Source organism: Panicum virgatum, chromosome 4K (genome assembly GCF_016808335.1).
Source record: "Panicum virgatum strain AP13 chromosome 4K, P.virgatum_v5, whole genome shotgun sequence".
Classification (NCBI taxonomy): domain Eukaryota; kingdom Viridiplantae; phylum Streptophyta; class Magnoliopsida; order Poales; family Poaceae; genus Panicum; species Panicum virgatum.
This window is the reverse complement of record NC_053139.1, coordinates 17,130,646-17,145,991: the sequence shown is the minus strand read 5'-3', so window position 1 is coordinate 17,145,991 and position 15,346 is coordinate 17,130,646. Positions and strand designations below refer to the sequence as shown.

General features: G+C 45.2%; 3 long non-coding RNA genes across 5 annotated transcripts; all 3 read left to right on the top strand.

The window, feature by feature from the left end:
• Window positions 1–1,269: 1,269 nt before the first annotated feature.
• On the top strand, window positions 1,270–2,005 carry LOC120705100. Its single transcript, XR_005687782.1, has 2 exons — window positions 1,270–1,464; window positions 1,563–2,005. It is a non-coding gene; the product is annotated as an uncharacterized LOC120705100 (long non-coding RNA).
• Window positions 2,006–7,732: 5,727 nt separating this feature from the next.
• Window positions 7,733–8,863, top strand: LOC120703334. Its single transcript, XR_005686897.1, has 2 exons — window positions 7,733–7,888; window positions 7,972–8,863. It is a non-coding gene; the product is annotated as an uncharacterized LOC120703334 (long non-coding RNA).
• Window positions 8,864–10,542: 1,679 nt separating this feature from the next.
• On the top strand, window positions 10,543–13,351 carry LOC120703333. Of its 3 annotated transcripts, none has more exons than XR_005686896.1 (4): window positions 10,543–11,394; window positions 11,482–11,627; window positions 11,715–12,523; window positions 12,661–13,351. It is a non-coding gene; the product is annotated as an uncharacterized LOC120703333 (long non-coding RNA). The 3 variants fall into 3 exon arrangements; XR_005686895.1 differs by having other exon boundaries at window positions 11,715–11,839; window positions 12,127–13,347; XR_005686894.1 differs by having other exon boundaries at window positions 10,544–11,394; window positions 11,715–13,349.
• The last annotated feature ends 1,995 nt before the right edge of the window (window positions 13,352–15,346 follow it).

The window sequence follows — 15,346 nt, the reverse complement described above, 5'->3', positions numbered from 1 at the left end:
TTACCATAAGCATCTACTGTTATGTAGAATTGTACAAAAATATGAAAAATACAATTCAACACGTTTACTATTAAAGTGTATGGAAAATACAAAGTTAGCCTTAAGTTGTATGACATATTAGTGTAACATAGGTATACATTGTTGTTTGAAAATATTTATTCATTTTATGCTATGAAATATGATTTTGATATTTTTCTTATGTTACACATATCTTATTTTTCCTATGGTGTAAATTTTAGCATTTTATAATGTGTTTTACTATTTTTTGTATTAATCCATTTTTCTGAATAATTTGGAAAAATATTTGTTGGGGCGGGCCGGGCTCCCGCCAACCCCTACAAACCGGCCTTATATATGCCCTCCCCTCCGCTCCCTCCTTCTCCTCGCAGCCGCCGCCGCAGCCGCCTCCTCCTCGCCGCCGCTGCCAGCACCTCCTCTTCCTCCTCCTTCCCTCCTCCTCGCCGGGATCCGCCGCCGCCTTCTCCTCCACCGACGCCGGGATCCGCCGCCACCTCCCCCTCCGCTCCTGCCGCCTCCTCGCAGTCGCCGCCACCTCCCCCTCAGCTTCCTCCTCCCTCCCTCCTCCTCGCAGCAGCCGCCACCACCTTCTCATCCTCGCCGCCACCGCAGCCGCCTCCTCCTCGATGCCGCTGCCGGCACCTCCTCTTCCTCCTCCTTTCCTCCTCCTCGCCAAGATCCCCCGCCGCCTCCACCGACACCGGAATCCGCCGCCACCTACCCCTCCGCTCCCTCCTCCCTCCCTCTTCCTCGCAGCCGCCGCCGCCACCTCCTCATCCTCGCCGCTGCCGCAGCCGCCTCCTCCTCGCCGCTGCCGCCAGCACCTCCTCTTCTTCCTCCTTCCCTCCTCCTCGCCGGGATCCGCCGCCGCCTCCTCCTCCACCGACGCCGGGATCCACCGCCGACGGGATCCGTCGCCGCCTTCAACTCCACCGATGCCGGGATCCGCCGCCGACGGGATCCGCGCCGAGGAGGACCCGTGCCGTCGACGCCGCCACCAGCTCTCCTCGGCCATGACTCGTCATAGCGCCGGCACCTCCTCTTCCTCCTCCTTCCCTCCTCCTCGCTAAGATACGCCGCCTCCTCTCCAAGCCACACGGTAGGTGCCATTGCCTTCCTTTAGGGTTAGGGTTAGGCTTAGGCTTAGGCTTAGTGTCAGAACGGTTACAGTTACGGTTAGGGTTAGGGTTAGGGTTAAGGTTAGAACCGGTAGGGTTAGGGTTAGAACCTGTAGGCTTAGTGAACTTTTGTTACACTATGAATTTTGTTATTCATATTTACTCAATGTAAATACTGTTAGATGTTCCGTGGTGGCGGTCGTGGTAGGGGTCGTGGCGTGGTCGTTCGCTTATGGACGATGTTGATGCTCAGCACCCAGGCATACACTTCCATCAAGAGGTTGGCTTGCCACTGGGTGATCCAACGCGCGGATCAATTCCTAATGTTGTAAGTTTCATTTGTTAGTTTCATATTCATATATTTTTGCTCACCTACAATGCAGCTTCAAATAATTCTAAATTCTAAATTTCCTCACATCAATGCAGCTTATCAACCTTGTTACATGGCTTCAAGATGTTGTCGAAGGTTTGGGTGGTACTACTTTTGTGTCTCGACAAGAGCTTGTTCGGTTTGACTTGGATGGGTGGATAGCCACATTTTATAAGAAGTTGCAAGTTTCAAGCAAAGCTCTCCTTCTGCAGGGCAAGTCAGTCGAACACTCCATTGTTTGACATTTGTAGTTCTGTCTGTGGCAATGAATGGGAAGCGGAGGAGAGTGCACTTGTTCGTGCACTAGAATATTTTGACGAAGTTCTAGGGTGGATGATTGGAGACCGCAACTATCTTATCTATCTACGGATGCAAGCAATACAGTAGCTACAAATTTGTAATATGCATGGATGTATAGCTACTATTGTCATTGAACAGCTTGTATTGCTACTCCTTTATCTTCTGAGATTTTATTTGATTGCATTGTTATTTGAGTGTTGGATCAGAATGGGTCAATATAGACTTAGCTTGGTAGATTTATAAAGTGAGAATTCAAATTTTAAAACACTGCGAAACAAATTAAAAATAAATTTCTAATTTTTTTGGCCTGAATTCATTTTCAGGGGCAGGTCACCCCCACCCACCCCTGCAAATTCATTTTCAGGGGCGGGTCACCGCCCGGCCCGCCCCTGAAAATCCATTTGTAGGGGCGGGTGGGCTTGTGGACCGCCCCTACAAATGCATTTCCAGGGGCGGTTGCCCGTCCCTGGAAATGAATTTTTAGGGGCGGTTGAGTTGCCCGTCCCTGAAAAAAAGGTATTTTTAGCAGCGAGAACTAGCCACAAATTTTCTACCTACCCCTAAAAATAGCGTTTTACCCGCCCTACAAATCTTTATTGTAGTAGTGTTACCAGATGATTTGTGCGTACTGTAGACTGTAGAAGGGGACAGCACTAACACCATAAAAATTGTTTTTGTAGCTTAAAAAAAGAATAATGATGCCACTAGCAGTTGTGTTCACATATGCATGCTTGTGGCAGATTAAAAATTATGACCTGCCTTTCTTTCTTTAATTTCTTTTTTCCTACGTGCTTGGCCAATTAGTCTTCATTTCCACACGCAAAATGTTAATATTGATCAGCCAACGACCTTAATAATTCTCAAGTTGATTATATAAAAAAATATGAACCTTCCGTGTTCCTAACCTGTGCAAATCGCAGTTGTTAGTAAGTAAATTTGCCCACAGTTTTGAAGAAGACAAGGGGCTCCAGTGCTGTTTTTCAGTTCTTTAGGGTCCTTTGTGTCATCCTTACCACCTGGAGAATGTGCTGTGCCGAGTGCGTTGTATTTTTTTCTTTTTCTCCAGGGGGTACGTTGTATTCTGTTGGGGATGAATCTATGGCCTTCCAGCCCCTTCCGCAAAAAAAAAAGCCCACAGTTTACTTGAGATAAAATATGATTAGCGTGGCTGATATATACTGCACACGCGCACAGTGCAATGAGATTTCTATGGATTGTCACTGGAAACGGGAACACCTAACATAGCGTGTTGGATGTGCCATATGTGTTGTTATGGTTTCCTGGTTGGCTGGCTGGTGACCAACTGATGAAGGGGTGTTTAGTTCATGGGTGAAATTTTTTTGCATGTCACATTGGATGTTTCATGGGATGTCAGAAGGGATGTTCGGATACTAATTAAAAAACTAATTACAGAACACGCCTGGAAACCATGAGACGAATCTATTAAATCTAACTAATCCATCATATTAGCATATATTTACTGTAGCATGACATTATTAAAACATGTACTAATTATGCTTAATAGATTCGTGTCGCCAATTACACTCTATCTGTGTAATTAGTTTATAATTAGTCTATGTTTGATACTTCTAAATAGTGTCAAACATCTGATGTGATAGGTGTTGACACCAATTTTTGACGAGAAAAAGGCTGATGTCAGATCGGGCGATGAAGGTGATAAAGAGCCAGCCGATATCGGCACAGCACCACGAACACGAAAAGAGGCTGGTTCCACGGGGATATCCCAAAGAGTCGTTGCGGCCAAGGGACGTGAGTACGTGACAGAAAGCTGACGTACGGGGTCAGCACAGTTGGAGTCGTGTCAAGTCCGACTCGTCGTCGACTCGTTTATTTTAGGAAGTTTTTAGTTTCTTTCTTCTAGTTCAAGTTAGGACAAGTCGTAGTCGATTAGGAGTTTTTATAATCCGGGCTATAAATATACGCCCCGTAGCTTCTGTGAAGGACAAGTTTTTACAATTTTCCTGCACATCTATTTTTTCGGTGAGTTCTTACTTTTCAATCTAGGAGTAGGAGTACTGTAGCTTTCAACGAGTTCTTTCAAATCAAAGTAGGGCTGCATCTGCATCGATCTCCGACTTACCTGTAAGTTCCGTGTTTACCTGGTGTATCTAGATTTTAACTTCCGGACGCATCGCTGTCGTTTGAATCTAGCTCTCCCTAAGAGTTATCATATCAGCTGGTTGATAGATCTAAGTGTTATCGCTTTTATCTATTCTCTAGCTTATACACAATTTATCGAGAGTTGGATTGCGCAGTTATCGGCCGTGTTTGGATCTGTTTAAAGTAATTGTTTTAGGCTTCTTTACGCTGTTTTTGTTTACGTCCACAAGTTATCCATCGCAAGATCACCCAGCTATCGATATTGGCTAGATTTAGCAAGTTTATTTATTTAATCTTGTTATTTATAGCTTTTATCACTATTTATCCAGTCTGGTCACGGACCTCTATTGGCTACCACTTCGTGCGTTGCAGTCGATCTAGATCTGTTGTCGGACTTTAAACCCTATCGGCATCGGCGACCAGGCTGATCGCTCAAAGACTGGTCCGGACCCATCGGCCGATCGGTCAACACATCTAAAGTTTTCCTCTCTTATCAATTGCAGGTCAAATTGACTGACATGTTACACGCACATCGGCTCGCCAAATCGGACATGCTCGGCACTGGAGTGAAGCAGATGTCCCGAGCCTATCATGTGTTCGGCTGCGGAGCTTCACCGACCGATTTTCGCGTCAGAAACAGGTGAAAAGTTTTTACCTGGGGAGGGCCGAAGACCGAACCGAGAGACTTGTCTAAGGGCAAGAGACTTGTCTAAGTGATAGAACATTTGGGTCTGCCATATCGTGTACGCGTGGAACTGACGACTGTGGATATGCATTGACTCGATATCACATCAGAGAGCTAGTTACAGATTGACGACAACTCACAACTCGCAAGTCATCAGAAGGCAAATAGCAGGTAATTACTCTATGCGCCAATGGTATTAGCCCTGAGCTTATCGTGTTTCCCTGAGGGAAGAAAGTCAGAAACTTGCTAAGCACGCGTCTTGTTTGAATCAGTTAGTTCTCATTAGATATACACGATGTACACTGAACATGATGCAGAAAATGATCGTGTAGTAAACGTTGATATGCTTCTACAAGTCTTGATTTTAACCAGTTGGGATTTCCATCATCATCAGTACAGTACACAATGATGACCCCGAAAAATTTGCACTTGCTGATTTTTAATTCGTTAGAATCTAAGGGTTCACAGTACTGCTGGTGCTGGAGAAGACAGGTATGGACACCGAATTCGCTAGTATTTGGAAGGCCGTGGGATGGTTAACTTTTGCTGAAATTTCCAAAGAAGGTTCCCGAAATTTAACGATTCAATTTCTTTGCACTCTTGTGGAAACTGAAAATAGTGTTTCATTTCGATTTTTCGGGAATGAGTTTTCAATGATTTTGAAAGATTTGAGCACTCTTTTGGATTTGGGCTTTACTACGGTACTCCAATTACCTCCTAGGAGGTAAGAGAGTCGAAAGAAATCATAGCCGTTGATTTTTTGGAATTTTCATTTAAGTAATTAAAGTAAATTGGAAAAAATCACAACAACATTCCGTAAATCATGCAGCTTCGGTTTCCTATTTTCTCTCATGCACGGAGAGCCCAGTTCCTCCCGCACACGCATCATGAAAAAAAAATGCCGGCCATATCAAGACAGGCAAATATTTTATAATTCAAAATCAAACCTACAGGACGAACAAACGTGACATGGTTGTTTGGTACGTACCATAATAAATAACCAAATCTTGAAGTGTATGGTAATTTATATTAGGTGAGACTGGCCATCATATATACTAGAACAGATTAAGCAAAACTACCTTCACATGTCTCCCATGTCACGTATTTGTTATGAACAAATCCATGTCACATTTACCATTCACACATTAGGAAAACTAATCGATTGATCTGATACACTTATGCTTGTAAGTTAGATCTAATAAGAAGATATTTTCTATTTTTAAAATTAAAACATCACATGTCATTATATTAATTTCTGTAAAGTGTCAACCCATTACCCATATCACGGTCAGTTACGGGAAAAAATAAATAGCCATTTGATGGGAGTAGTAGCAATTGGGACGCGTATGTCAAGCAGGTGCCTCAGATCTTCATGGTGATTGACGAACCCATGTAGTGATCTGACATGTTCTGACATTCACATTGAAAAATGAAAATTCTTTCATATGCACTCCGAAATAAACAGCCATCATGTCACGTTAAAACAATGGAACTTTATCTTGCACGTTAGATCTTTTTAGAGATTTTATCAAATAGGAACACTACTACAGAATACATCATTGCCAACGCCCCATCACCGCCGGTTTGTTTCGAACCGGCGGTGATAGTCTATCACCGCCGGTTCTAAATGGACCCAGCGGTGATGCTTACGTATCACCGCCGGTTCGTAATACAACCCGGCAGTGATGCTCTCGACAACATCACCGCCGGGTCGTATTACCAACCGGCGGTGATACGTAAGCATCACCGCCGAGTTGTAATATGACTCGACGGTGATGTGTTCTCCACCTATTTTTTTCATTCTCCCCTCCCTCCCTCTCTCTCTCCGGTATTTTTTTCCTCCTCCCCCTGGCGTCCGCCCACAGCCCTCCCTCCCTCGGGGCGCCGCCCTCCTCCCCATTCCCATTCCTCCTCCCGCGCCCTCCCATGGCGGCGGCGCCGGCCCTCCGCCCCGTCCTCCTCCCTCGTCCCGCGCCCTCCCATGGCAGCGGCGGCTGGCCCTCCGCCCAATCCTCCCTCCTCCCACGCCCTCCCATGGCGGCAGCGCCCGGCCTTTCTCCCCCTCCTCATCCCTCCACCCTCCTCCCGCCCCCTCCTGTAGCGGCGGCGGTGGCGGAGGCCTGCGCGGCGGCCATGGCGGCCGGATCCATGCAGGGCATGGCGGATCTGCAACGGCCGGCCCTTTGCCCCCTTGTCGTCCCTCTGCGCACGGCCGCCGAGCCTGCTCTCCGCGCCCGGCCGCCGAACCACCACCCTCATCGTCCCTCTGCGCCGTGGATCGCCGCCCAGCCCGTCCTCTGCTTCCGCCTTGGATCCCTCGCGACGTGACGCCGAGCGTCGCCGCGTCCGGGCGCTGAGCCAGTGTCCGCGCCGACGCCGAGCGTCTTCCCCTTCCATGATTGCAGCCGGCGGCCACGAGGAAGAGGTTGGCCTTCCGTGACTGCAGTCGGCGGCCTTTTGATTTCCTTCTATAGACCATCGTGATTTCCTTGGTTTCCTTGATCCAGCCGGCCGATGGCCGCCCCATCCGCCTGCTCCCCTCGAGCTGAAGCAATTATATACGGCGGGCTGGAGTACCGGCTGGCACAGCTGTGGCTCCTCTCCCAAATCCGCGCGCAGGGAGGCTGTGGCCGGCATGGGAGCTCCCCGCGTCCCCCCGCCTCCGCGGAGGCCGAACCGCAGCAGGCAAGTTGTTTCCCTCTGTGCTTGCCCATTTATGCTTTTCCGTTTGGCTAGATCCGGAATTGAGTTGTTAACTCGTAAGCTTTTCGAGTGAATGCGCAGGAGAAGGTTGCCAAGGCGGGACCAGTGACAAGGAGGAGGTCGGGCGGTCCACGTGGATGCTGCTACGCACCATTGTAACGCAGGTGCTCGATCTTTTGCCTCTGTGAGTAGCATAACGAAGCAAAATCAGTTTGCCATTTGCTTTTGAAGATGTTTTCTGGTTCACATTACGGATTATGGACAAACTGTAAATGGAGGGCCAGGTACTGCTAATCCACGGACGACAGGGATCTTGGTTTGTCCGCAAGACCGCTCTAGACGCCATCACTGTCGGCGATCGGTCATTCGCGGTTGATAGCATCCTCGAAGATACATTCGGTGGTAGATACACTAATTTCTACTCATACCATATGAAGCTCTCACTGCTCACATGTAAGTTTTTTATGTCTTGTAGGTTTCTTTGGACTTTGTTAAAAGTCTGTATGCAAAGTTCATATATTGGGATGAAGATATGTATGACCTGGAAAATGACACACCTGCCCATGCATCAAAGTAAGTAACCATGCATATTTCTATTGCTAAGCAGATGGATAATTGCCCTTTTTGCTTCGCTAAATCTACCTTCTCACAATAAGTTTCAGCGCAGCAATTAGTGAAGACTTGGGGCAGGTTGAATATATTTTGACAAATAATGGGAACATTGACTGATAATAAGATGATCTTCAGAAGATGCTGTGTGAACCAGCCCACTCACTGTTCAGGTAATTCAGTCTTACTCCTTCCTGCATTGTTCTGCAGATTACTACTACCCTTCTTGTTTGGGAGTAAATTTAATCACTATTTTCCTGTTGTGTGCGTATCAGAGACCTTTGGAGAGGATTAATTTCAGGGGATGATGCAAACCATTGATCTAGGAGCATCATACTGTAATTTGGATGCCGCGGGATAATAAGGTGTAGTGGAGTACATGAATGTGAATTAACTACTTCAGACAACACCTTGGCAAGTCACCTTCTATGGTTGCAGGTTCTGATAGTTCAGTTTATCTACCTTGTGCCGATTGATTGGATATGTTGGATGTAATACATGCTCACATCTCACGTCATCTAATTGTCCCATGAAATTTTGGTGAATTTCGTAATTTCTGTTATGTGCTTGTAATCATTTCATTTTGGCATGAGTACAAATGGATGCTTTGTCCCTTTTGCAATTATGCCATGGCCACGGGTGAAGCAGGTATGCACTCTGCAAATGATTATGCGCTGATAGAAACTGAATCTGTTGTATAAGAGGCATTCACTTTTTGATCAGGCTTTGCTTATCTCCTTTTTCTTTCTGTTATCTTTGGTGAGGGGCCTTGCCTGGTAATCTGCATGCAACTCTGATGCCCTACTCAATAGTCTATTTGGGTAAGTCCCACAATTCACTAAATATATCTAAGCTGTCCGACAATATTGATGAAACTATTTTAGCCAACATAGATTGTAACCTCCCATCATACTGAAGTGCAACCAATTCTTTATCTCACGCCATAAGGCTACTCATTTTATACGGACTGTATCATATGTAATGGATTATCAGTTCTTGTAGAAATCTCTGCTTTCTGCTTTATTATGATTTCTACAAATTTCTGCTTCAAGTTTTTTTGTTTGAATTTGGACTGCAAACATATATTGTGCTATTGAACCTAGCTAGCTTAGTAGTAGCTGATAGGTTGAATGCATGTTTAAGTAATGAGATGAGATTACCTAATATAATTCAGTTAAGCTAATAACTGAATCTGCTTGTTCTTGAGCAAATGAGGTGTTTCACAATGATGCAATATTATTATATGAAAATATTTTTTTTATGGGAAAAATGTCTTCACCGCCGGTTCGTGTCTTCAACCGGCGGTGTTGATGTCCCCATCACCAACGGTTCCAGATACGAACCGGCGGTGTTGATGTCCCCATCACCAACGGTTCTGGAACCGGCGGTGATGGCCCTGCTATCACCAACGACTTAAATCCAACGGTACCCAAAACCGTTGGTGATGCACTTTTAGAACCGGCGGTGATAGGGGTGGCTGTAGTAGTGGAAGTTAGTTCCTATATTTTCTCTATTTTTAGAATTAAATATATATAAATACTATTACCTCCTGGGAGGTAATACTTCATTTTCACCCTTAAGATCTACGGTCCACAGTTATTTTAGAGTACCGTATCAAAGCCCTTTGGATTTTCATCCAAGATGCACTACTGATATTGAGCACGCAACCCGTGCATATCACAAGAAAAGTTTTTAGCAATCCAGTTTTAGCAATCCATCTCGGGATTACCCTCGTGTGCGCAGCGGCCACGCGGCGGCCAGCAGGCCAGCGCTGCTGGCTTCGGCCCAGTCATGGGGGATAATGCAGGCTACCACAGAGTTGCCACCGCTCTCGAGTGCACCATGCCATCATTGTCCCCGATGTGGTGCTAGATTCACCTCTCTTTGTTCACCATACCCACGCAATGGATGGAAGATTGGGAGGAGGCCAGAAGCTAATTGTACTAATTGCAAGTAGTGATGGTGGCGGCATACCTGATAGCGAGGAGGGCGATGCAACCTGACGCCGGTGGAGGGGGATGTGCGAGGGGAGGCGGCCGGCGTGGCCTGCAGCGGGGGAGCTGCTGCGGAGAGAGGCGGCAGCAGCTCGTGGAGGTGCTAGCGGAGCTAAAGCGGCCACAGGCACGGGCGCATGCTGCCGAGCTGCAGCTCCGACTCGAGCATACCTACGGCAAGCGCCGCCAGCTCATCGAGGTGGCGCCCGGTCGGGTCCATGAGATCTGCGAGCGCCTACAGGAGGGCGAGCTGCTGCAGCAGCTGCCGCTGCCGCTCCCTATGAGCCCGACCCTGATTGCTCTGCCGCCACTTCGTCCTGTCTTCTTAGATGCATCTCTTCATGCTTCTTTTCCTTCTGATTTTGGCAATGAACAATGAAAAGATGATATCTTAAATTTATGTCTGGTGTATTAAATCATTTGTACATGAGGTGGTAAAAGCTTGGACAAGGTGTGCAAAAGCCGCTGCAGCAAAGGGTTAGCTCGGACATGGTGTTCAATTTGCTATCAAAGATGGTTTGTATCTTGAAACTTGGACCCTCCACAATGCGGGGGGGGGGGGGGGGGGGTCAGCTCTGAATTGTTAGTTCTGAGCTTATAAAATTTGTACTGTCAGGGTGCGTTGGTGAGAATATCATCTAAACATGCTGTTCGATTCTTTGGATCACCTAGGAGTAGATCGAGTGGATGAAATGACTTTTCTTTTGAGGAAATACCTTGCTTGTAGCCTCTGCGACCTCCATGGCACCGTCGAGTATGCATGGGCAACGACGGCGCGGTGCAGTGGTGACCAGGTGGCGGCGGTGAGCCGTGGACGCGCCGCCGGAGTGGTCGTGGACCCGCCAGTTCAAGTCAAGGACGACGTGGTCGCAGAGGCATGGTGGTGTGACGAAGAGGTGGCGACGTCGCAGTGCAGTGGCCGGCGCTGGTGGCAGCTTCCCGTCGCGGTCAGCGCCTCCCTCTCGATCGGACTAGGGTTAGCACGGTGGGGAACAGTGACCGCGGGTGAACCAGGTAACCAAAGCCTCTAATCCCCACCTCCACTTTATAGGACTACGCAACGGGGGCCCACCAGCCTCATCTTGGGCTGGGCGTCCCCGATCAGGACGCGAGTCAAGGTTGGCCCAGTCGTTGGACTGGCCCGGTGGAGATCAATACTAACACATGCATTTGGGTCTGATGAAATAAAACAATATCTTAGCTTGCTGTCGTTCCTCCTAAGTCCACTGTCTTCTATGAAGTGGAGCTTGTTTCCTTCGAGAAGATTTGCTTAAAATCTCTTGATCTTGCATGTTCAGCTTGGTTGCTATTCTTGATCAGAACGTGTTTACATTTGTACCTTTTGTGCAGGACAAAGAACCATGGGATCTAAAGAGCAATGCTGTAAAGATGGAAGCAGCTGCCAAGAAAAAAGATGAAGGCAATGCTTGGTTTAAGATGGGCAAGTACGCCAAGGCTTCCAAGAGACATGAGAAGGTAAATGACAACATGCTCTTCATAGAAAATTTCTGTTGCTTGCATCTAACTACATGAGACAACTAACTCTATTTTCCTATTAAACAGGCTGCAAAGTACATCGAGTATGACAGCTACTTCAGCAAGGGGGAGGAGAAGCAATCTAAATCTCCGAAGAACAGTTGCAAGCTCAACAGCCAGCGTGCAAGCTGAAGCTGAAAGAATAAAGAGAAGCAGAGAAACTCTGCACAAAGGTATTGCATACAAAAATTTATGGTTTGTCCTTTGTAATGTTCTCTTAATTTGTAAGCACGGGACTGACCACAAGCTCTGACATCCAGGTTATGGAACTTGAGAGCACGAATGTTAAGGCCCTGTACAGAAGGGCGCAAGCCTACGTCGAACTTGTCGACTTGGATCTGGCAGAACTGGATATTAAGGCCCTCGAAATTGATCCTGACAACAGGTAAAGTACCGCATTTAGCTCAGGTCCATGAATCCACGATGGGAGGCATTAAATTAGCAGATTTATTTGGTGATCAGTTTGTGTTAAGAATTTTAGATGGCACATGTACCCATATCTTATCACAGTTTCTGAAATTGTTGCAGACATCTTAGATTGGCTTTATTTTGGTTTCTAGGTACAGTTATCCAGTTTCTCATATCTTAAAAATACTACCTTTTCCCCTTCTCATGTGCTTGGGTGACTGTTGGAGGCACACTAGCAATTAATGTAAATGTGTGGCCTCGTAGGTGGTATGTGAAAACAGTTGATGTTGCCGGAGGTATCATCAAGAAGTAGAGCATCAAAGGTATGACGATACTACTCAATATTTTCCAATAAGCCAAATCTTCCAACGAGAGTAATTGTCCTTGAAATATGAAAAGCGGTCATTTAGTGAAGCTGGTTCAATTTTAGAAGGCTCTATCACATGGTCCCTGAAAGTCTGGGCTAAATTCCACAAGATTTGACCTACTAATGAACTGAATTTCTTGATGGTTTCATTGATGCAAGACTTAGATGTTTGTAGAGATTGTTATATAAAAGTAATCAATTCTTTGGACTTCAACTTGTGAAAATGGGACATCAACCATAGGTGAATACAGGAATGGAGTGGAAATGATGAGATAACAACTTCAAGAAGAAAAGGTGCTACCTGTGACCATTCAAGACACCATATATTTTTTTTCTGTAACTATTCAAACCTGCAAGCCCATGTTTTCCTCCATAGTATCAGAGGAGAGAGGTTTTCATGAAGTTATGAAATCATGGTGTTGAGATATCAGGTGGTGAGGAGCATACAAGGACTACATGGAGCTGATGTGTGCAACTGTGGAGGTTCCATACATGGTCGACACAGCGGGTGTGCACATCATGGTATGGAGTTTGAAGCCGCTTTGACTTGAGGTAATATGCATGCAACATGCACTCTCCTACAAGTTTTTGTTGTTTACCATCATGATTGGTTATCCTTTAGTTTCCATTGTTGACCTTTTTCATTAAGAAGAGGAACCACTATTGAACGCTCAAGTAGGGTTTCATTGATAAAGATGTTCTTTTTTCTCGAATACTAAACATGTTTTTTTTATATTTCGAACTGGATACAATGACAAGTTTATCTATGGTAGCCTGGTAGCCCTTTCAGGAAGTGGCTGCTTCGATTAATGAGCAGGCTCAGATAACATTGGCACGCTAGAGCAGATTGAGAAGATGTGGCAGGTCACCTGATTGAAGCTAAATTTTTTATGATCAATGCAGATCCCTGTGTGTACAATTTTGGAGAAGTTTTACCATTACGACATGATGATGTACTATAGAATGACTTTTTTTGTTATGTACAATCTTCTAATGGATACAATGCATATCCTGGTTTCAGGTTTCTATTAGAATGTTGGCATTCCGAAAAGCAGAGAATTTTATGTTTTTACAGTCCTATGTTACTTTGAAAGATGAGCCAGTCTGCAAGAGGTATACAACCTCATGATTGACCAAGAGATACAAAGAACAATAAAAATAATCATGCTGGCTCCTATCTACGTGATATCAAAATAACTATTGTGAGAAAAATAATTCTTGTCCTCTAAGTGTTATTTATGATTTGTTTTCATATATGTGTGCATGATATTTACATATTGTCAGAAAAAAATATTTGATTTTGAATGAGGATGAATGGTTCATCCACAAATTAAGGGCTAGGAACCATTGATTCAAACGTTTGAATACAAGACTTTTTGCTTGGTTGGTGAAATCTAAGGAATTGCATGTTCTTTACTGTTAACAGAAGATGTTCAGTGTATGTTCCTCTATTGGAATGGCTGCATGGTTGATAGGGATGGCAATGGGTACGAAATATCCGCGTACTCACGGATATTAAACCCGCTGGGCGCGGATTCGGGTCTGGGTTTGTGCCCGCGGGCATGGATGCGGGTACGACTCTAAACCCAACAGGTATCTTGTAACGGATTTGAAATTTTGATACCCGAAAACCCGCAAACCCGCTGACATATGTGCTCTAATACCCTTGTATATAAAAGATCTAGGGTTCCACTCATTTCCTCCCCAGATTTGTGTTGGATAATGACTCTTGTTTGATTTTGATTTTGTGTTTGCTATATATATTAATTTTTTCTTGCTGTTAAAATTAGATTATATGCTTGATTTCCAAAAGCTTGTGGGTACACGGATGTGCCCGCGGGTATGCGGGTATACCCGGATAGCGGGTACGGGTATTGTTTTATACCCATGACAGGTAGCGGGCGCGGGTGCGGACACGGGTTTGGGTTTGCGGGTGTGGATCTGCGAAGTCAGTATCCGCGCGGGTTTTACCCATTGCCATCTATAATGGTTGACAACTTGACATTTTCATAGATATGGTGTTGATATTGTCTCCAATGCATCCGAAAGGACGAAAATATGGTAATAATTGATTATTCGATTTTATTACCAATTGTAATGTATCTTTTGAAAGCTCAAACATTTATTTATTTGAAAGGAAAGAAATATTTTCTTGCAAATTGAAACTCGAGAATTCCATTGTCATTCCTTTACTACCAAAGAAGCCTAATTCCATTGTCATTTCTATGAAAATTTGTTTACTACAATTTTGAATATATATGTTTGCCACTCGTGTCTCTCCTATCTCTTTTCTATAAATAAAATTATGATTTATTTAATTTTTTGAATAACTTATTTTTATGTATTAAGTTTTTTAAAATTACGTGCCTGTAGTACGTGCATCTCCACTAGCATTAATTAATAGAGAAGAGATACAAGGGCCTAAGCCCAACAAAAAATGAAAACTGTACACTCAATATAAAAATCATCTACTCATCAAACTTTGTTATTGCTCGTAAGTGTTTTGCTCCTGCTAGCACCCAGGCCAAGCAAAACTAAGAAACAAAAAGGATGCCCCACATGAAAGTTGGCCAGCCATCAAAGTGCTAATAAAAAACAAGGAGGCCCAAAGTGCTAACGACGCAATGGGCATATTATCAAATCGACCTATAGGCGGGAATCATATACATCTTCCGAAAGGTTTTTTCTTCTACATCTTCTAGTGAGATTCGTGCAAACTATCTCATCTGTTGGATCTTCTCAACCCTAACCTTCTTCCTCCTCCCGCCCCCTTCCTCACCATGCGCCGCCGCCCCCGGGCCCGCACGTCCGCTGCCCGTCGCGCGCCACGCGTTGTTGCTGCTGCTCGCCGCCGCCGCCGCTACCGCTACCGCTGCGGGCTGACGCTGCGCGCTGCTTGCTACTTGCTGCTGCGCCGCCGCCGGCCGCCGGAGCGAAGGAAGATGTTGGATTCAACATTTTTGAAATATTGATTCAACATTTTCGAAATATTGGTTCAACATTTTCTATTTGTTGAATCAACATTTTCAAAATATTGGTTTAACATTTTTTCAATAAATGGGCATTAGTGGGTTTTATAGATAACTTGCTTATCTATCTTCCACAAGATATATAGGA